Source organism: Leptinotarsa decemlineata, unplaced genomic scaffold (genome assembly GCF_025532065.1).
Source record: "Leptinotarsa decemlineata unplaced genomic scaffold, Ldec_3_MD MMD2_tig00026354_RagTag_RagTag, whole genome shotgun sequence".
NCBI lineage: Eukaryota > Metazoa > Arthropoda > Insecta > Coleoptera > Chrysomelidae > Leptinotarsa > Leptinotarsa decemlineata.
In genome coordinates this window covers 13,189,610-13,212,855 of record NW_027412702.1, presented here as the reverse complement: position 1 = coordinate 13,212,855, position 23,246 = coordinate 13,189,610, and the positions used below count along the sequence as shown (strand labels likewise).

Genomic DNA, 23,246 nt, shown 5'->3' with positions numbered 1-23,246 from the left:
GAATCGTAACCGTAATTATTATAACCAAAAGTTTCTTCCGATCACCCTGTACGTGTCCACGACTTTCACTCTGCGTGCATCCTATTCAAAATATCAAATATTCGTTCTCGATTCTTCCGTGGCACCGAGAAAGGAAAGCTGGTCGAGATCTTCGTGATAAATTAGCTGGCATTTTTTTTCTCGGCACCGACGTCTTTATCCTCTAAAAGCGTATCTATTGCGATTGTGACCGGGCATTAGTATGCCGATAATGAAATGATGTGAACCTCTACAATGATTAATTGTCGCCGCGATGATTTATTAATCGGTTCCCGGTAGTGAATTACAAAAAAATATTGTACTTATTTATGTCTTTGCCATACCGAGCGAGAATAATGACGTTTCGATGTTGGTTGTACGGATTTATTGTTGTTAACAAGCTTATGATAGACCAATAGGGACGAAGAATGCAATTATTTTGCGAATATAGAGACTATGAGATGATTAAATTCGTCGTTTATGATGATTCAATCTCTAGCTCCAAGCTGTTTATTGACGTGCAATTTGATAATTACGATATCTCCTTTCGTGTCGATTATTTCGTATGGCAGATATTTTCTTTCTCAAATGACGATTTTACTTGTACCAGTATTACCATTGCTGAAAGTTAGCTTTCCAATTACTGCTGCCTCCACCCCAATTTTTTTTATTTTATTATAGAAAGTTATCCTCGTTTCATCAACATCAATTTGGAATCTTTTGTCGTTGTTGTCTTTAATATTTTCAGTAAGTTGAGCTCATGCCTTTTTTGTTAAATAACGGCATCTCTAAAACATCCAACTAAAACTCGTAGTTCAACCGATAAACGTCATATAAAAAAGTTTAAGTGTTCGTGTTTACATCGTAAATATCAATTTCATTAACAGAAAACTCCAGATTCTCCTATTTCTTTCTGTGAATCGTAAAAGTTTCTTTAAACCACATCGTTGAAATTCAACACTTCTTATTGAGTTAACGTTTGAATGGAAATAAACAACAATGAAATGTTCAGCAGTTTGCTTCTAATTAATTTAGGACTGCTGAAATTTTAGGTCACCACAAACTTTTTTGAAGGTCCGTTAAATTGCGTTCTCTCGTCGCATTCGTCTAGAAAATGCCTGGTCTGTCACGAACTGATGCAAAGATAAACATGTCGACTGTATTTATCCACGTTCTTATCTTTGAAAGTGCAGAAGCTTGATTAGTCATGAGAAATGGATACTCAGGTGATCCAGCCGAGAACGAATTTTTTGTAGATAGGCTCATACTTTCAGTACAAAATGAAAATTCATTGTTTATTTAGAATAGCATACACCTGTATGTTATTTTCACAATTTTCATGTTGTTGTTTTATCTGATATAAGATATCAACTATCAGACTTTCATAATACAGGAAGAAGAAGAAGAAAATCAAATTATGCATTATGAATAAGTGTTATGGTTTTGTCAAGTTTGATCTTGCTCTTGAAGATGATCACTTGGTTATCGAAACACCTGTAAAGGTGTTAAAATAACGGTTTGGTGTTAGGAAAAAACTCTAGTAATATTCATTACTTCACCAAAGGTTCCAAACTGTGCATCACAAGTTTATATCAAATGTTAGTGACGTCACGACTATCGTTTTTTATCGATTTTGAAAAAACGACTGATCAAAAAACTGTAAACAATATGAAACGAGGGAGTATTATACGATTTCATATAGTTTTCACTTATGCAGTTATCCCAATATCGGTATAATAGTCCATTAACAGTACACAAGAAATAAATTTAATATGTCATTATATTCGGACATTTGGCTTTCTGTAATAATGAAACTATATTTTGCTAATCAAGTATAAAGGATTATTTTTCGCCTATATGAAACATTTACATGTATTCTATTATATTTTTCAGTTTTATTTCTTATTCAGGATCGTTAATCAGATGAAACATTGTAACAATTTAATGTTCGATGGTACTTGAAACCGCGTTTCTGTTTTATCGGAATAGCAACAGCATTTCTAGAATAATGAACATTCCGCTGCAATGCCTTCGTTACGCCAGATAGAACAAGTTATTATTTCCTAATTAGACGAAATTAATAGTTACTTCTGTATCTCTGCTCGAAGATCTGTTGCATTCGTTTCTGCAGATTATAACTAGAAAGGAAAGGGATATGCCTTTGTTGGTAATAAATTGCTTAGATATTTCAGAATAACCTTTCCGAGAGGAATTTATTCGTTTAGAGTTAATTGACTCAGCAATTTACAATTTACACTTAATAACAAATTTCGCATTTCAGAAAGAGAAAGATAAATCCGATAATAAATATAAAAAATACTCGTAATAAAAAAAACAATCAAAATTCAAATAAAACAGAAATATCCCGTTAATAACAATATATAACATAAAATTAATGTCACTCTGTCATATTGTGTTGAATATATTAAAATCTAGTTTTTCATCTTTTTTTTTTCGAATTGATTTATGGGCTACTCCACACCTGCTCATTGCATTTATATGGATATTCAGCAGAGAAGACCAGATAATCTCTCTCTTGAGCTATAATCAACCTTACTCTAAGAATACCGCTCAGTCTTTTCAAAGTAAAGAAAATGCCCTCTGCTAATGGTACAATCAACATTAGCCAAGATTTCAGGGACCTTTATTCTTGAATCACCCACAGTTCAGCATATACGTAGTTTTGCGAACCATTCATGCGAACGGTTCCTCAAATTCTGTATTTTTGAGTTCATGCTACGATCATTCGCAGAAAACTAAATATTTCAAGAATACCGTTTTCTCCGGAATCGTTCGCTGTGTCATCACCTGCGCTTACTTTGTGAACAACGAATGCTTCAAGAATACCGCCCAGTCTTTTCAAAGCAAAGAAAATGCCCTCTTTTAATGATACAATCAACAATAGCCAAGATTTCAGAGACTTTTATTCTTGAATCACCCACAGTTCAGCATATACGTAGTTCTGCGAACCGTTCATGCGAACGGTTTCTCAAATCCTGTATTTTTGAGTTCATGCAACGATCATTCGCAGAGATCCAAATGCTAGTGATAATCAAATCGCAGGTATGCGAATGTTTCAAGAATACCGTCTTCTCCGGAATCGTTCGCTGAGTCGTCACCTGCGCATACTTCATACTGTTCGCATACTGCAAACAAAGAATGCTTCAAGAATACAGCCCAATCAAAGTAGAAAAAATACCCCCTGCTGTGAAATGAATACTGAAAGATAGAGGTGTACTATGGAAGAGTAGTATTTTTTCTTCACTCCTTGATTCTTTAGCTTCTATGTCTATAGAGTATACTAATTAATTAATAGTTCCTACATAAGAAGTGGAAATTTTTTTTCCTGACTTTCGGATTACCGATGATTCGTAAGTTTGATACTGAATCATTTCTATTATGGCTAATGTTACATAGCCATAACAGAAATCCCTTTCGGCGATCGATATAGAAGCGTGGCTTCTATAAATTCCTTGAGGTTCAATACTCTTGATTGATTTCCTTAAAAATGTTGAGATCATCAACTTGATACGAAAATATCATTGGGGAGTGAATATTTAAGGAAGCATGCGTTTCGATATAGACAATTGCAATCCACTTTCCACTTTCTATCACATCTTACCCAGTGTTTATCTGAGGCATTAGTCCGAAAAGAAAACAGTTGTTTTTCGACTGAGCAATGAATACTAACGCGAAATAATTTGCATAGCGAATTAAAGTGAGAAAATGCAAATCTAAGCATAATAGGCCTGGGATCAGTCAAATTCCAGTAATTACAAACGATAAATTAAATCTCGCTCTACATTCAATGATTTGACATACTTGACAAGCGATAAGTTGATAACTAATAATTATCAGTTAATTTCTAATTTCAAGTTATGGGTTGATGAAATTGAAACAATTAATCGTATCGGAGTTCCGTAATAGATCAATCAACCGGTCATAATTGTCAGATAATTAGATTGTCAAATATCTGCTTGGAGCTCTCGCATGCCAGATATTTAATTATTTTTTGGGAGTTCACATTGTGAACATGTTTTTATCAATTCTCAAATTTACCACACGATAGTGTGTAGTTGCTTGATCAAAGTTATTTGGATAAAAACTTGAGTGAAAACCTAAGAGAATTCAGCAAAATTCAAATGCAATCCAGTATTAACTGAAATGTTTTAGAAAAATGCTGGAAAATGTTATCTAGGTAAATAATCATTGGGGATTATCATATTTTTAATCCCTCATTATTGGCCCCCTAAGAGCAGATGATTCTAAACTTTGAAATTTTTACCTCGATTGATACGTTTTTATAGTAAATGCATCAACAATCGCACATCTGCGATTTGATTGTTACTAGCAAGCTTACATTTGAATTTCTGCGAATGGCACGAAGTCAAGAATACAGGATTTAAGAAATCGTTCACATGAACGGTTCGCAGAACTACGTACCTATATGCTGATCAAGAATAAAGGTTGAAGGTTGGAAAATAGCGCGAATATTTATAAAAATATATTCAAATACTCTCAGTAGAGTTTCGAGAAGGCATTGTTGAAGGTGGTACCTAATGGCATAGAAACAAGTGAAACTTCTTCATCAGCTCAAACGCCATTTATTGGATTAAGTGTATTGTTTTTCAACACGATTCAAGAAATATATAGCAAAAATAGACTTACTGTAACAAAAAAATCAAAGTTTTAACGACGATTCAGTTCAGTTATAGAAATCAGACACATAAAGAAATTTGTTTTTAAAAAATTCACCTGAACCGTTCTTCAATATTGTAATCAAAAAAAATTGTGGTCACAATCATATAATATATATATATATATATATATATATATATATATATATATATATATATATATATATATATATATATATATATATATATATATATATATATATATAGCATATATATATATATATATATATATATATATATATATACCTGAAATCTGTAGATGATCTATCATCAAAACCGTAAAAAACTATGTTGTATAGAAAGATCGAAACTAGAAATACTTATATCTGATCTATCTGCACCTGTCGAGTTTTCTAATAGAATACAAAATTTGATATATATAATATAATGTATAGATATATGATATAGATGAACACAACTTGAGTTTGAATTTGATATAATGAAAATCCCAATTTTGATAATAATTTTTTGCAAGTGATTTAGTTGAGGGTCTTTATAATTTTTTGACTTCGTTGCTGAACCTGTCGAAAAATTACATATTCAAAAAAATGTATTCATACTGGAGAAGAAAATTATCAAAACATCAGAGGTTACTGTGTCACTCGCCGACTCTGAAGCACTGAAGATGTGCAAACTTCGCCACGACAAAGTTTTTAATGTATGATTATGTGCTAGGGATCGCGCGTTCAAATATAAAACCTCGTTAATACTTGCAACACGGAAACTTCATGGGGATAACTCACTCTTAAAAATTGTACCATTTTTATCTGACAACTAGTATTTACTTATTACCGTTGAAAAAATATAAGTAAATAAATAATTTTTATTAAAATATAACTGTGAATGGTGGAGTTTGAATGGTCATTCAAAAATATGAATTGACTTTTTTCAAATATTTTTATCAAATATTCCGTGGATTTTATCTGCCGCTTTCGAAACACTATAAAGGTACATTTTTAATTATTTTTTTTCATGTTGGCAAATCATTGTCTTGATATGACCTTTTATGATTCCATGATAAAAATCCATATTCAGAAAACTTCAACAATTCAGAAAACGTGTTTTTTAATGCAATAAATAATTATTTCTTTGAAATTATTTTCATTTTTGGCTAAGATGAACTTTAATATTTGTATGTTATACATTTTTAATGAATAAGTATTTACAAAGTATTTACATACTTAGTAACATGGTTACGTAAAATTAGCTAGTTTTTAATATTCGATGACAGATTTTTTTTTGTTTGTTGTCCGTAATAATTTGTTATTTCTTGGGACAGTGGACTTGGTACCGGAAGATATCAGTGGTGATTGTAACTAATTGAAGCTTTGTAACCACCACATCCTCTTTGGAACATTCAATGTATTTAATGGTGTCAAGTTAAGGGTGGATAGAACATGTCCAAATGTTCTGTTCAAACGATACGAATCTCTTTGATCGCTGTGGATTTGTGAGGTTGCTCACCCTGACGAGGTCATTTTGACAGTCAAATTTATATGGCAAATGGCAAAAACAAAATGATGAAATTATAATTAACGTGTGTTGTCATCAACTGTTATTTTTTTAAAGGCCACTTTTAAAAATAGTGAAGGGAAATATTAATCATTTTGGATTCTGCAACGGAAGGTCGATGACAAAGTTGTACTTGTACATATTCGGAACGATTTTGAAAATAACCTACCTTTTTCCCAGATTCACAATAAATTATCCACTGTCGGGTAAATATGAAAACTAAGGAACTCGAAAATACAACACAATTATTATATATTTGACCAGTATGTCGAAATCACACACAAACACTGGGGTATACCGTACTTTGAAAAAATATATATATATATTGATAAATATATATGTTATTCTTTATTCCATGTATCGATTTAAATTCACGGCTGCCAACTGTAGCGACAACGACCAACTGTTAAACTGAAACTAATGGCGGGACGAACTCCGTGCGCTTTGCCGGTTACTCGAAGTTGCGGTGTTGTCAAGTCGACCATCAAAAAAGTTTTTTCTGAAGAGTATATTATTTTCAGAGATCATATCGAACTAGCGAACCGCCCCGGCTCAGCACGGGTGCAATGCTGATACTAAATATAAATTCACCAACCGGAAATTTAAGGGCATGAAGAAACAATGATGAAGAGATAATTTTCATATGTAAACGCGCCCCTTTTACCCCCACGGGAGTTTTATGGACGACCCTTTTGGCGCCTCAGCTGGAATATTTAAAAATCCTTTCTTATTGAACATCTGCAACATGAAACGAACCTATATATAGGGTTACGGAGAAACAGTGATGAAAAGATAATTTTTATATGTAAACGCGCCCCTTCTACCCCCTACGGGGAGTTTAATGGGCGACCCTTTTTTCCCTGCGGCTGGCGCCCTAGTTGAAATATTTAAAAATCCTTTCTTATTGCACCTCTACAACATGAAACAAACGTACTTATAATGGTACGGAGAAACAGTGATGAAAAAATAATTCTCATATGTAAACGCGCCCCTTTTACTCCTACGGGAGTTTAACGGACGACCCTTTTTGCCCCGCGGCTGGCGCCCCAGTTGGAATATTTAAAAATCCTTTCTTATTGAACATCTGCAACATGAAACGAACCTACATATAGCGTTACGGAGAAACAGTGATGAAAAGATAATTTTTATATGTAAACGCGCCCCTTCTACCCCCACGGGGAGTTTAATGGGCGACCCTTTTTTCCTTGCGGCTGGCGCCCTAGTTGAAATATTTAAAAATCCTTTCTTATTGCACCTCTACAACATGAAACAAACCTACTTATAACGGTACGGAGAAACAGTGATGAAAAGGTAATTTTCATATGTAAACGCGCCCCTTTTACCCCCACGGGAGTTTTATGGACGACCCTTTTCGCCCCGCGGCTGGCGCCCCAGTTGGAATATTCAAAAATCCTTTCTTATTGCACATCTGCAACATGAAACGAACCTACATATAGCGTTACGGAGAAACAGTGATGAAAAGATAATTTTTATATGTAAACGCGCCCCTTTTACCCCCACGGGGAGTTTCATGGGCGACCCTTTTTTCCCTGCGGCTGGCGCCCTAGTTAGAATATTTAAAAATCCTTTCTTATTGCACCTCTACAACATGAAACAAACCTACTTATAACGGTATCGAGAAAGTGATGAAAAGGTAATTTTCATATGTAAACGCGCCTCTTTTACACCCACGGGGACTGAAAACGGAATATTCAACACTCCTCTATTATCCACAGGGGGCGCCCCAGTGGGAATATTTGAAACTTTTTGGTTAGTGCGCATCTAAGACCTAGGAACCACTTATACACCAAATTTTAGCTTCCTAGGACATACCAGTATAAAAAAACAATTGAGTGTTGAGTGAGTGTCTTTCGCATTTATAAGTATGGATTGATATTTTAAGTAGGGATGGTAAACACCCTGTAGTGAAAAGGCCCCTAAATTGTAATAAGTACACGTATACAGAACCGTACTCAAAATATTGATTTCAGTGTTCAGGTTTATCGATGTTTCAAAATAGTGAATATAGTAACAATTTACAATTTGTATATAGGTTGTTCATGGTAGCAGGAAATGCAGGTACAAAATTCTAGTGGCATAAGTTATTGTATATTAGTAAAAAAGTAAAAACGTTTTAAAGAAAACGAATCAGAATCCGAATCATTCTTATTGGGATTAATTATTACTGAATATATAACGGTTAACGGTAGCAAAATGATAATATTTTTTCGACTTCGATAATTTTTGTTATTGAATTTATTCGTTTCTTTCAGGATATTTTCAGTTCCGCTTTCAATTGAGATAATAACTGTACTTGTCAAGTTTGGTAATATATTTTTTAACAGTTCTTTTGATTTGAACTCGTGCTCAAAACTCAAGTTACATTGGAGATTCTATGATATGAAGGAAGTCTTAGCACCACATACCTGTTTTGCAACTACACTACTAAAATAGTTTTTTTTTTTTAATTTTCAGTTTGTAATATTATTTTTTAGTAAACGTCAATCAAAACCACACTACTTGAAAGCCATCTAACTTATTATGGTTTTCTATCCTCTTCTTTCAAGCCATTCCACCACGTGTACTATTTGTATAGCCCCGGTAGTTTATCAAATTGTTCTACTTGATTTTGGTGGTCTATAAATTGCCTGCTTTCTATATTATCTAGTACCCCATATTGGACACCCCGATTAATCACCTTAACAAAAATGGATTATACACAATTGCATACGCAGATGACATAGTTATCTTGCAGACCGGCAAATTTGTAAACACACTGTGCAATAGAGTGCAGGATGGGCTCAAATTGATAGAAACATGGTGTAAGGAACACTCACTGTCGATCAATCCCAAAAGACAGATGGTCCTTTTCACCAGAAAAAGAAGTTTAACGGACTTAAAACCTCCCGAAATCTTCAAAAGCAAACTAAACATCTCTGAAGAGGTAAAATACCTTGGTACTATCCTCGACAAGAAGCCAACATGGAACTCTCATCTACAGAGTAGAGCAAAAAGAGCATACGTGGCTTATGAGCAATGTCGTAGTACAGTGGGACGCGCATGGGGTCTTTCACCCCGTGTGGTCACCTGGATCTACAATAACAAGACCTATGTTAACGTATGGAGCCATTGCATGAGGACCGAAAGTTCTACACCAACCGCGGCAATGGAATTTAATCACGGGTCTGACCCCTTTTGATCTGTACGTTAAGGAGGTTGCGTTGATGGCCATGGTACGATTGCGCACGGCTGGTGTAAACCTCGAAGTAGGAATGGGTCAATTGAGGCTGGGCCTGTGGCGGGAAACGCTTACTGCGCAACCTCTGCTGCAGGCAACAAGCGATGCAATTGAACCCAGGTTTGTGTTTAATAAACCCTACAAAATACAAATAAAGCAGAACATAGAATCAGATGATACAAATGCAATACGTATTTAGACAGATGGCTCAAAATCCAAAGAAGGCTCAGGGTGTGGAGTGTACTCCAGATCACTAAGCCTAAGAATTGAGTGGGGAATGGGAAGAAATACCAGCGTGGACCGAACAGAACTGGCTGGTATCTCAATCGCCACAAAAGAATTACCCAAGAAAAGAATTTCTGGCAAAATACAATCTGAACTGACAGCAGACAAGCCCTATTAGCCTTGAACAGACAACGTATAACCACAGGGCTAGTACTAGACTGTCACTAAGATTTAGCCAAAGCCTCGGTAGATAATAACATTATCCTGAGGTGGGTTAAAAGGCACGACAGGTGTAAAGGTAGTCGCATTGCCGACTTTTTAGCCAAGGAAGCGGCTGGACTAAGAATTTTAGGACCCAGTGGCACCTACGGCCTGATGACTTCGACAATTGCGAAACTAGTTAAGTGATACACCCATGCTCAATTCTTAAAGAGATGGCACGAAACCAAAGGATGTGATTTTGCCAGGATCACCTTGGGTGACCCTGGGAAGCTGGCGCCGAAAAAATATTTGGCAATGACCAGGAAAAATCTACGCCTATAGGATTTCTGACTGGTCACTGTCAACTAAGGAAACACCTCCATAATATGGGGCTGTTGAACACACCTCTATGCAGGATGTGTGAACAGGAAGATGAGACTGTCCTGTGCGAGTGCTTGGAGTTATCGTCAATAAGAGAGTGTGTGTTCGGCGAGTCTTGGCCTACACCTGCCGATATAAAGGAGATGTCTCCCAGCGACCTGTCCACCTTCCTGGAAAGGACAGGATGGACGATGACCTAGGAGGACAACTCCTCGGGAGGATGTACAATGGGTCACATGTGGCCTAAGTACTGTGGGCTTACACTCACCCTCCCTACTCTACAGATACAGATAGTGCCCCATATGACGAGCTTTGCTGTATTGTTTGTAGTTAAATGTTTCTTTTTAAATGAAATTTTTATTATTTGACGTCCCTCGTATACGACTAAAATATTAAAAAATTTCATTTTTGGTTATAGACAACCCACCAACTTTTATGAATGAAATGTTCTGAAAAATAGTAAGTTCCTCAAATGGTGCCGACTTTTTTGCGGACCCTGTAGAAAACCTCGTTTTCTCGATAAATAACCCTAGATGTGGCACCACCGCTTGGCGCTAATGTAAACCAACACAGTGACCAGTCAAGTAGGGAAGTGGGGTTTCTATTCCTGCCCGGATTGGAGCCCGGAAAAGACTACGTCACGCACACGACGGACTGACTCCGGTCGATCTCCCGCTGCACTCCGACAACGTTACCTTGAAAAAAATTCACACACGCACCTGATCTTTTAGTGCCGGCGTCGATTAACATTGTCTCGTTAATTAACATCGGATCGATGTTTTATTCATAGCTGGTTAATGGATCTAGTGGATAAATTTTCTTTTGAATAGAAAGTAGTTTTTGATTCGATTGTGACATATCCTTGCGCTCGGTGCCGGCAGGTTATTGATTAGAGATTGTCTGGAGATGACATTTCCCAGAGGCTTGCATCGAGGACTATGCGGATTGGTGCCAATTTCCTCCGTGGCTGATTGCCAACGACCCTTTTTCGAGCTATTGATCTTTCAGTAACTAATTTGTTCCTCTACATTCCAAATCCATCTCCTGGGACTCGACTGAGAAAAATAATCACATATGTATAGCTTAGGGATATTAAATAATCACCAGCAGATGTTCTGGAACTAAAGATCATCTGGGCGTCTTCTAGCGTGGCGCGTGGCTTAGGTGCGGTGTTGTCTCTTGTCAAGACAGTACAAGAAAATTCGTTTTCTTTTTTTGCCTCGACTAAACGAGAGAAAATTTCTTTCTTCTTTTTTCAAGAATACTCGAGAGACTATTTTTCTTTTGTCTCAACAAGAAAACCCAAGAGACTATTTTTCTTTTGTCTTAACAAAAATACCCCGGATAACATTTTTCTCTTGTCTCGACAAGAATACCCCAGGAGTCGCCATTTTTTCCACGTTGTACAACACGTGGCAAATATCAGTAAGATTCACCTACAACTTGAAATGGTATCTCACAAATTGGTATCTTACAATTTTTTACTTGTTTGCGTTAAATAAATTTACGGTAGATCATAAGAGTTCTATAACATTCTAAGCCTGAAGTTTGAGGTTAGGTTTATGGCACGTTACCAATAGTATCATTGTCCAATAATAAATTCCCAGATGTTTTCACTTCTTCGGCATCTGATTAGTTTGGTAACCAACTTGACATTGACAATTCAATAAAAAGTCTGCTTGTTCACTGAAATCTATAAAATATTCATTGTCATGAATAAAAGGTATAAAATCCAGGCTTACATTTCTTATCTCCCGATATGTCACTAGATTACTGAATTCCAATTTGGAAAATGTAAACATTTGGAATTGAAAAGGGTATATTTTCAGGTGAGGTTAGTTTTTTGACATGAAGCTTTTCAGCTTTCTATCAGATATCATTCATAAGAACGCTACACAATATAATGTATAAAAAAGTTATGGTATACCTACATGGAACACTATCATACTCAATGCCGTACTTCGAAGTTTCGGAATAAGACGCTTGTCTCTTTACCTCATCAGAACCTTTCTGGGTAACATTACATTTGTTTGTTTCATATGGAGTTTCAGATTACGAATAAATGTATTTAGACACACACACCGTGTTAGGAGTCACACATTAAAAGGTAGGACCTCGTTAGTCCTTAGCTCGCACAAGTTTCTCAACTTCTGAGAGTTTTCGTTCGTATGGGGGCGACAGCTGATTAACGGAAAAACCTTTTTTTTAACAGACATTGAGCACTCCTATATATTGATGATATTTTCTTGTATTTTTTTGGAATTATCATTTCAAGAACAGTATTAGAATCTCAATTGAGAATTGAAAATTGCTTTCTTTCATAGTAGGTCCTTCATGATCATTGAAACCCACTGTTTTGATTCTTCCTCTCCCCGTCTCTTTAGTTATCGCGATAATAAACTTTCTGTGTATGAGGGTGGATATCAGTAATTAAATTCTTCCACTACAATGTCTCTGAGTTGAATAAGACCTAGACACGCAACACTGATGTCCTCAAAATCCAACAATATAGCAATAAATTTCATCTTCATGAAGAAATAGGTATGCAGTTCCCCATACAGGTATTCACGATAGAATTTTTTTCTTGAATCGTAAAGTACGAGTATATTTATCAATGATACGTCTCTAAATCATGAAATGCCTTCGTCTTATCCATGAAAAGTCTAGGGTACACGTTTTCTATCTATTTTCCATATAATGTTTGGTTCGATAGAAGACTGATCACGGAATTGTACGTTTTGAATGAAATTCAATATTTTTGATGATTCCAAGTTACATACTCAATCCTATCATAACCAAGACCGTAGTCCTGTAGTCTATGTTTCTATCATTTTCGCAGTCACTAGTATTTACACTGGTGTTTATTTGAAGGCACAGGGATCCTTTCTGACCACTGTTCATCTTAACCGAATGGACCCCTTTCTCATTGGGGTGTTAGGCTCAGCTGTCAAAAGATACTCCCAAAGCCTTGCACCACTAAATTTAAATATTACGGTTTTCTAATAATTAACTTGCAATGATTATGTCATATCTAATGAATCGAAAACAAAAGATAGTATCAATTGAAAGAAACTCTGACTATCTTGAAATTAGAGCGGGAATGCCGCAGGGGAGTGTTCTGGGTCCACTATTTTTTATTATTCATACCGCTGATATTCTAAAAATCCATAACTGCTTGTAATGTTTAGGCATATGCCGATGATATGCAGTTATTAATCAGTTTTCCTGAAGAAAACTTGATTGATGCACAGAATTTGCTGAATAATGATCTAGAACTTATATTTAAAAAAAATACCTCTCATAACTTGAAACTAAATTCTTTGAGAGTAGAGAGGACATCATTCCACCAAGGATTCCAATAATCAGAACAACCATCTTGACAGAGTGATCTAAATAGAATCTGCGGAGTTCGAAGAGAAAATCTCGATATTTTATCCGTTTTTCCTCCTCTTTTCTGACGATATTCGTCCTGCCAGGAGCTGCAAACTCCACGACAAATATCGTTTTGCACTGGTGGTCGAGAAGGACCACATCAGGCTTATTAGCTTGTATGAGCTTGAGGGTGGAGAACGAATAGTTCCAATAAATTCGACACTTCTCGTTTTCCACAACGGATTCAGTATCCCCCGGAGCGTAGGGCAACACTGGTGTCTCGTCAAACCGTAAGAGTGCCGTAGATGGTAATATAGCACTCTTATGGACGCGTTATGTCGATATATATATATATATATATATATATATATATATATATATATATATATATATATATATATATATATATATAGGCCGAGACCGCATATGCTAGACATGCTGATAGCAAGTGCATTGGGGTTTCGGGCGCCTCGCGGCAGGCCCTGCACCTTGTGTCAGGAACCTCTATGCCCATCACGCGACTGCGGTAGACTAAGGTGTTAAAGACACCATTCTGGCAAGCCATGATGAACCCATCAGTTTCCGACTTCAGCCCACTCGATTATGGTTACCTGTAATACATAAATATTTAGTATAAGAAGCAACTTGAAGTATATAAATCTACTGTGTTAGCGAAACATGTTGTGATATATATTTTTCAAATGAAGTTTGTGGAGATCAAATCGTGAGGTGTAATTTATGAAATTATCATGGATCTTCATCAAGTAATGGCCAAATGAATCAGAAAAAAAAATTAACAGATTATGTATTTATATGTATTTGTTCATTGAATATCAATGTAGTGCTATTCGTCCCTTCATGAACATTGACCTGATCCTTCTTTTTGTGTATATTTACTAACTTAGTTTTCATGACAATATTAATTTATTTTTCTCAGTATGCGTATCGAACGATTAGTATTCGAGTCCTAGAATGGAACCCTGCGATACTCTGACTGCACCATATCCGGCCACTTGAAACTGCACTAAATTTCTGTGAGACCGTGAGTCATTTCTCTTCGGCCTCCGCCACCCGCTGGGAATTCTTTCTTCTCTCGGAGTATGAGTGAATTCACGACGCCGTCGATGACGTCACGGTCATCATCTTTCCAACCAAATCAAAGGTCAACGGATATTCTAGTGGTTATTGTCGATTGTTGAGTGTAGGCTTGACTTTTCGTTCGAATACCCTATGTCTTAAGTGGAAAATGAATCACGGTCTTCGTATAGTCGATGCAGTCAGCTAGTTCATTAGTAAATCTGTCTGTAATTCCAGTCTCAGTGACGACGGAACATTATTCAATTATGAGATTACGCATACGAGATATGTATCATTGTCTTCAAACTCGAGGAAATTATTATTTGCTGACCTTTTGTTTTTCGATGGTCTCTTAGGTCAGTATTTCCGGCCGATGTAAAAGATTCCAAGTTATAACGGTAATGTTTTGCTAGTTTCATCTTTAAATTGTATCATTTTGATCAAAATTGACTATATAAAAAACAATTTCGAAAATATCAATATTTTACAGTGTGGGTACGAAGCTTGATTATTTTTCTGCACAAGCTTAACATTCTATGAAATGAAGTATTCTTGTGCAATATGCTCAGTAATATTCGTCTTCATTTAATCCCAGCTGAGTCCATTATTTTTCAAAATTTGTGCCTTTGATGATACATCTTCAATATTACAATGAGGCATCCATATAATAGTTGTATTCAAGTTTGGAACTTACTTGTACATAGCAGATGATTTTTAGATAAGATTAACTCGACACAACGCAATACGCCATTGTGCGTCGCGTCTACTGTAAGACGACGCGACGGGAGACCACGCGCGGTTGTGGAGGGGCGGTCTAAGCAATGAAGCGCCAACGCCGATAACGCGGGCAGACGCGTGAGGGCAGTTGGCATATTTTTTAGTTACTGTATTTTTTAAGTTAAAATACAGATTACTAGCTGTTGTCCGCTCTTATATTAACGTACAGCCGAAGCTACTGAACCTAGAATCTTGAAAGATGCAGGTAGGTTCTTTGTATAGCGAAAATAGGCATCAAGAAAGGGAATCAGGAATTTCCACCCAACAAGGGGAAAAATTGGGTGTTCAAAGATTGTTATTGAAAAAATATTTGTTTGAATGGTGTGTCACGAAACTTTATGTGATAAACCAAATTCTACGGGGGCGAAGCCGCGGGCAACAACTATAGTCATTGATAAATAAATTAAACAACACAGGGCTCATGAAATATCCCAGAGGCACTCCTGATGTTACTCCAATCTTTTCTGATACTCAGTTGCCGTATTTAACATAAATAAATGATTGTATCTATCTAAGACCATGCATATAGAATCAATCTGTAACCTATTTTTTAGAGACTCGATGATGTTTTCATTTTCCTTTAGAGAACTCTCGACGTATTTTTCAATTGTTGAAGTAATTATTGATGCCTTCAAGGTCATACGAAAGTTTTCTAGTGATAAGACAATTCTCCAACATTTTGGGCAACTCTTATTGTGGGAATCACATTTTTGTAGGACACTTCCGCATTGTTGTGCTCTTCATTGTTTGTAATTATATATTTCAGTTGAATCCCGACTCATATGGAGTTTTGCTCGAGTGAATTCAACAGTTCCTCTAAAATTATCTTGAATATTAATGGTAGTAATTGTCTCTTATTAACAACTTCTTAGAGGTACTGCCACTACAATGCAGACCTTGTTGATATCGAATAGGTAGCACTAAAGGGTGGGTCATGTAGATCATACTTTAGATGGGAGTGAACGGAAAGCTCGATAACATATATACTTATTTGTATTTGACTATGGACACATAGATGAAAAAAGACGATCTCCTACATAACTCCTCTTCAATTCAATATTTTTGAAGTATTTACAGAGGTATGGACAGTGTATTGTAAAATTTCTTTATTGCCTTTCGTTGATGAGCAAATATATCTCTAAAACCACTTTTGCCATTTATGAAAAACTCATTTTTCCCAGAGAAAATTTCCAAGAACTTTACATGGCTCTGCAAAATGAATATATATTATTAACATTTTTACATAATTATCTCAGGTCCAAAAAAAGAAATCTCTGTAACAACTACTCATCTGAAGGTAAACTTTCACGGCCTGAGATAACTGTGTAGAAGCTATTTTCCGGGTTTTTCGGCCTAGTATGCATGTTTTTATGCCTGATGTCTCGTCTACTACTGCGGTAGACATCATCAAAGGCGGCCGAAGAGCCTGAGTTGGTGCTCGGGTTGTTGTTCCCAACGCAGAAACAACAATGCTGAATATTGTTTCCGGTTTTATATTATCATAGGTGGGCGAGGCTTGGTTTCTCTTGAAACGTTGGTTGAGAGAGCACAACGTATTGTGAATCTGAGAGTTTTCCCGGGAAACCCATTCACCTTAAAAATGCCTTCAAAGGAATGGGTATAGCGAATGAGAATTCGAGCGAGCCATACGACCCAGGAGAGGAAACTTTAGTTAAGGAAACTCATACTGGTATAGATATGTGGATGATATCCTGATATGTTTCACAGGAACGAACAGACAGTTGACTAACTGTTTTAATTTCATCAATTCTCTCCACCCTTCTATCACGTTCACAATGGAGATGGAAAAGGACGACTCTATAAAGTTTTTTGAACTTGACAGTAGCAAAAGTTAACAACAAACATAATTTTTCAATTTATCGTAAACCGGTATATTATCATTCATAATTCGTCCACCCACCCGTATCAGCATAAAGTAGCAGTTCTCAACAGTATGGTCCACAGATTGATAAATGTGCCCTTGTCACAGGCGAATTTCAATAAAGAACTGAACATAATAAAACAAATATCCATAAACAATGATTACGATAGCAGTCTAACATACTATTTATTATCAAAAAAGTTATACAGTCAAGCTTTGAAAGAAGTTTACCCAATTCGAAGAGAAGAGGATAAAAGTTATAGAACCTCAACCTACTTAGGCCAACCCACTACAAATAATTCAGATTTTCTGCACAGCAAAGGTGTAAATATTGCTTTCAAAACCAGCAACAACTTAGGCATGCACATTAAGAGTGCATAAATTATCATGTGGTCCGTTGTCTTATATAAGTAAAACTGGAAGAACGTTCAAAGCCCGCATAAAGGAACACAAATATAGTTTCCAGAATGGAAAAAGAAATTCCACATATGCCACTCATTCAATCACAGAGGGACATGAGTTCAACCATGAATACAAGCCCCTCCATTTCCAGAAGAAAGGTTTGAAACTTAACCTTTTGGAGAATATGTTAATAAACAAATTCAAACTCTCTCATCTTATGAATGATCAAACTGAATTGAATAATTCTCCATTATTGAATCTGTTCATTTCCAGATAAATATAGTTAGGTATATTTATGGTACTTTCGAAAAATGTATTGATATTGTTAATAAATTCATACCTGGCCTTTTTAGGTAGTTTCATTAATTAAAAATTAGGTATACGAGTAGGTAATATGTTATAGCAGAGGTCGACAAGTAGTTTTAGGTGGGGTCCGGATACTGTGGGATTTTTTTTAATGAGGTCCAGAAAAAAACAACTGATAACAATGATGTGTGTATTATTTTGGTTCCAAATCAAATTCTGAATTATAGAACACAAGACCTGAAATTAATGGAAGAAACTACACCGACGGTCTTCAGCCAGTTTGGTTCTCGAGAGGAACAGCAAATTCGAAGTAGGCGTCCGTCTTCTCGAACGATATTCAAAAAATTCATCTTTGAGAAAGATGTTTTACATACGTATGTCAAGCCAAACATAGTGGCCAAATTTATAGCTAGTTTCTTGCAATTTTCATGTTTTTACGAAACATGTTTGTTCCAAAATTCTCATTAGGATACCGTTTCATACATTTGCAAAGACACATCTTCTTGAAAATCGATTTTCTCTATTTGAAGTGATGGCTTTGACAGATTAAACAACTTGGCAGCTACATCTGTCCATTCTGCAGATACATCTTTCCTAAGATCAGCCAGATTCTCAATAACTGAACAATGTCTTCTTAAGAGTTCTTTTTATATTCAAGAATTGTCGGAAAATGAATGAATTTTTTGTTTTGCAATATCGTTTTCAAAGATATCCAGCTTGCGACGAAATATTTCCTTGTAACTGTGTGTTGAGCACATTCAAATATTTCAAAATATCTTTCAGGAGAGCCACAACCAGCATATTGCGCTTGTTTGTTATGAATTAAAAGTGCTTTCTGGCTTTCTGCGTATCTAAGATTTGCAAGAAGCAGGTTACTTGTTCTTTAATTAGCCAGGCTAGATGGGAAACTAATCAAACCATATCAGTTGTAGGTACTGGTAAAACAGGTTAGCTAGGAAACTCAAAATAAAATAAGTACTAATGTAAATTGTATGTGGTTTAAAAATATTCTTTCAATTTAATTAAGGTATTGTATGCCTTATCTACGTAATAATTTATACTTGGTATACTAAGCGGTCCAAGGTTCGACCTTTCGCGGTCCGCCTGTTGCTGACCGTTGGGTTAGAGTATAAAATGGTTGTAATTCAGAAGTAACTTTTAGTTTATGCTTGAGAAAGCTATTGTATAGCGAAACACGTGTCGCGGTTTTTGTAAAATCCTTTATAGTGAAAATCGAACAATAAATTGTATTAATTAGTTATAATATAAAACAGGAGAGAGTACAAGAAAACAGAGGAGAAAAACCAATAATTGATTACATTCTGGTACATAAAGAAAATAGTGTAACGAATTAAAGAATTAACTGTCTTAAACAAATTTATTTTAACAATACTTCACTATCACAACTAATTTATTTACACCACTCAGTAACTAACGCTTAATTTATCTTCACCGTTTGTTAACCGCTCGATTCGCTTTCTTGGTACAGACTACTCTTCGGGACGAAGAGCGACGTTTTTATATTGTCAACGAACGTTCCGGATCCCTCTGCGGATTTCGGGACCCATCCGGAGTTTTCGCGGTATGCGTCATGCGTTGGCTGACTGGGAACCGGTCAGGGCCGGCTTCAGATTCATTACAATAGGAACAATGTTCTAGATGTTAGAGTTCGAAGGGGAGCAGAAATACACAGTGATCATTTCCTATTGACAATAAAAATCAAAGGAGACGCAACAGAAAAGAAACAAGAAACGGTGACTAAGAAAGGTGAACACATCACGATCAGATCATATAAAATGAGAGATACAACTGTAGCTACAAGTATAAAGATATTACCAACGAAAAACTTGAAAACAAAAACAACGACATTAAGAAAGCAGAACTACAAGAAGCGTGGAACATTTTTAGAAATGTTATCATAGAAACAGCTGTCAGTACATGTGGCACCTACAAAACAAATAATAATAGAAAGCAGACATCATGGTGGAACGATGACATAAAAGAGGCTATAAAAGAAAAAAAAATACAATGGAAGAAATACTTGAACAATAATACAACAGAACAGTATGAAATATATAAAAACCGAAGAAAACAAGTAAAAATATTAGTTAATAAAGCAAAAGTCATGGATTGAATTCGGTAATAAACCAGAAGAAGACAGTAAAAGTAACCAAAAACTATTCTACAAAGCACTAAAATCCATGAGATCAGATAAACCCGTAAAAGACATACAAATCAAGAATTCAAAAGGTGAAATAATTACAAACGAAATAGATATAATGAAGAGATGGAAAGAATATTTCCAGACACTACTAGGACAAGGAAATGAAGAAGGATCAATAGAAACAACAGAAAGGAACCAGTTAAACGAAAGCGAACCATTGATAGAAATGCAAGAATTAGATGAAGTAATTAAAACATTGAAGAATGGGAAAGCACCAGGAGAGGACAAAATAACATCATAAATGATGAAAAACTTAGGAGAAACTGGAAGAAAGATCCTACTAGAAATAATCAATAAGGCATGGAAAAAAGAAACTATATTAGAGGAATGAGGAACAGCTCTAATAACACCGATACATAAAAAAGGAGACTACAAAAATCGCAATAATTATAAAGGGATTACGCTAGTGAATACCATAACAAAAATAATAGAAAGAATAATTAACAACAAACTCAGGAATAAAATAGAGTCACAACTCTCAGAACCACAAAGTGGGTTCAGGCCCGGAAGAAGCACACAAGACCACATCTTCACAATAAAACAAATAATGGAAAAGAGAAGATCAGAAAACCAAAATATATATTTGGCATTCATAGACCTAGAAAAAGCTTTCGACAAGGAACCAAGAACATAATTATGGGAGAGTCTGAAAAATTGAAATATCGATGAAAAAAACATAAATATGATTAAAAACATATATAGAAATGATAGAAATTATGTTATCAAGAACAACATGAAATCAGAAGGTTTCAAAACAAAAGAGGGTTTGAGACAAGGTGGATCATTGAGCCCAATGCTTTTTAACATTTTCATGGACGACATCATCAAGGAATGTGATAGAAATAGCAAAAAAATATGCAAAGAGTAGAGATAGCTGAGGGAGCATTTGCCGATGACATAATACTGATAGCTGACATAATATAAAAATATGGAATGAAACACTGAAGAGAAAACAAATGAGAATAAACAAAGATAAAACCAAGGTGATGACCATAGGAGGAGAAGAAATAAATATAATGATAGATGATAAAAAAATAGAACAAGTAAAATATTTCAAATATCTAGGCGTAACAATAGACGAAAAAGGAAGACAAGAAGCAGAAATTAACAACAGAACCGAGAAAACCATAAAATTGTACTATACAATGAATAACAACTTCATCAATAAAAGAGAAATTTCAAGACAGACAAAACTACAAATATTCAAAACAATATATAGGCCAGTATTAACATATGGATGTGAATCTTGGATATTAACAAAAAAAATCAAAAGTAGAATACAAGCAACAGAAATGAAATACCTGAGGAGAATTATAGGAGTGACAAGGAGAGATAGGATAAGAAATACACGAATAAGAGAAGAACTAGACATAGAAGACATTATTTCATTTATAGAACAAAAACAATTAGGATGGTGGGGACACATACAGAGAATGCCAAACAATAGACCTGTGAAACAAATCTATGAAGCTAAAACACAAAACAAGAGAAGAAGAGGAAGACCTGAAAAAACCTGGAACGACATGATAGGAAAGATTCTACAAGAAAGAAATAAACAATGGAACGAAGTAAAGACACTGACTAGAGATAGAAAGGAATGGAAAAAGTTCATAAAGCAACAATAAAATGATAACCCGACACCCTGAGGGTAAAAGGGTTCAAGATTATGTATATATATATATATATATATATATATATATATATATATATAAAACAGGAGACAAATAGACAAATTTCAGCATTGTAATTTCTGCGTTGGGAACAAGGAGAACAACAAGTCGAGCACTTGAACCGTTACCTCATCAGCTTTTATAATCTATACCGCAGTGGTAGACGAAACGGCAAACGGAAAATAGATTTGACACAACTGCTCCTCTGATAATAAACTGCGACTCTCGCCTATAATTACAGTTAGACATCATCAAAAGTGTCTTTGATAATGTCTGTCGCAGATGTGGATTATACATAAGACATAAAAACCTGCCAGCCACACCCAACACGGATAACACGTTTGGCACAGTCATTTTCAGTCGTAAACATTTACATTCTCTATTATTCAGTGCCAATATTGATTATTATAAAAAACGTCTTTTTCAGAGGGACTGTTTTCAAGAATATATGATGTCGGTGAAATTTCTTGAAATATGTATTTGATTGATATACTCACATAGAAAAGTGCATGCCAAAAAAGATTTTCATCAATTATTTATTGAGTTTTTTTCATCAATTGTTTATTGAGTTTTTTTCATCAATTGTTTATTCATATGTTAATATATTATATGTAGGAATAATTATGAATGTACTGACCCGCTTGCTCGGTAGAAATTAATTTCTTCCGAGGAAGCGCCTACTCTTTTTATTTATCTGCCAAATTAATTGAAAGAAAAATCACCCAAATTGTGAATTCTAACCGTTGACGGGATTCTGGAACCGAATATTCTTAGTTAATTTCTGTATGCATAATTATATCAATTTCGCGTTTCCATTTCTTATTTTCTTACCATACAAAGCGCGTTATTGTACCATTTTGTTTACATAATCTGGGTCAGCAACCTATACAGACTAAATAAATATTTAAAACTGTGTTCGGTGCAAACCTGACTCGCCTTAAAAGATTATATCGTGGCGTTCGAAGATTTGTGGCGTTCCGTGTGAATAGGAACGCATGTATAATTTTTTTTAATTTATCTAGAAATCGAGACACGACCCGTACCTAGGATTCTTCAAAAGTTTGTCGAATCCGGTAATTTCGAAGCCGGCACAGTTTTAGAATTGCCATATTGAGTTTTTCACCTTTTATGTAATAATATTCTCTAACGTAATTACATTCAAATAAATTCCTCCAGTCAGGGCCGTCTCCATCGAAGGATGGGGAGGAGCCCCCCCTGCTTTTTCGAGTTGAAAAAAAGTTGGGAAGTGTTGAGCCGTGAAGAT

General features: G+C 35.4%; 2 protein-coding genes across 2 annotated transcripts in view; one reads left to right on the top strand and one right to left on the bottom strand.

The window, feature by feature from the left end:
• uzip (beta-pore-forming protein unzipped) overlaps positions 1–6,649 on the bottom strand; it is a 69,189-nt gene extending 62,540 nt beyond the window's left edge. Inside the window, exon 1 of the mRNA XM_074184378.1 lies at positions 6,397–6,649. The gene's annotated coding sequence lies outside the window, so the exon portion shown is untranslated. The remainder of the gene's footprint in view (positions 1–6,396) is intronic.
• The window catches only part of Miga (Mitoguardin), a 102,415-nt gene that overhangs the window by 70,514 nt on the left and 8,655 nt on the right, over positions 1–23,246 (top strand). The gene's annotated exons all lie outside the window — the stretch shown is intronic.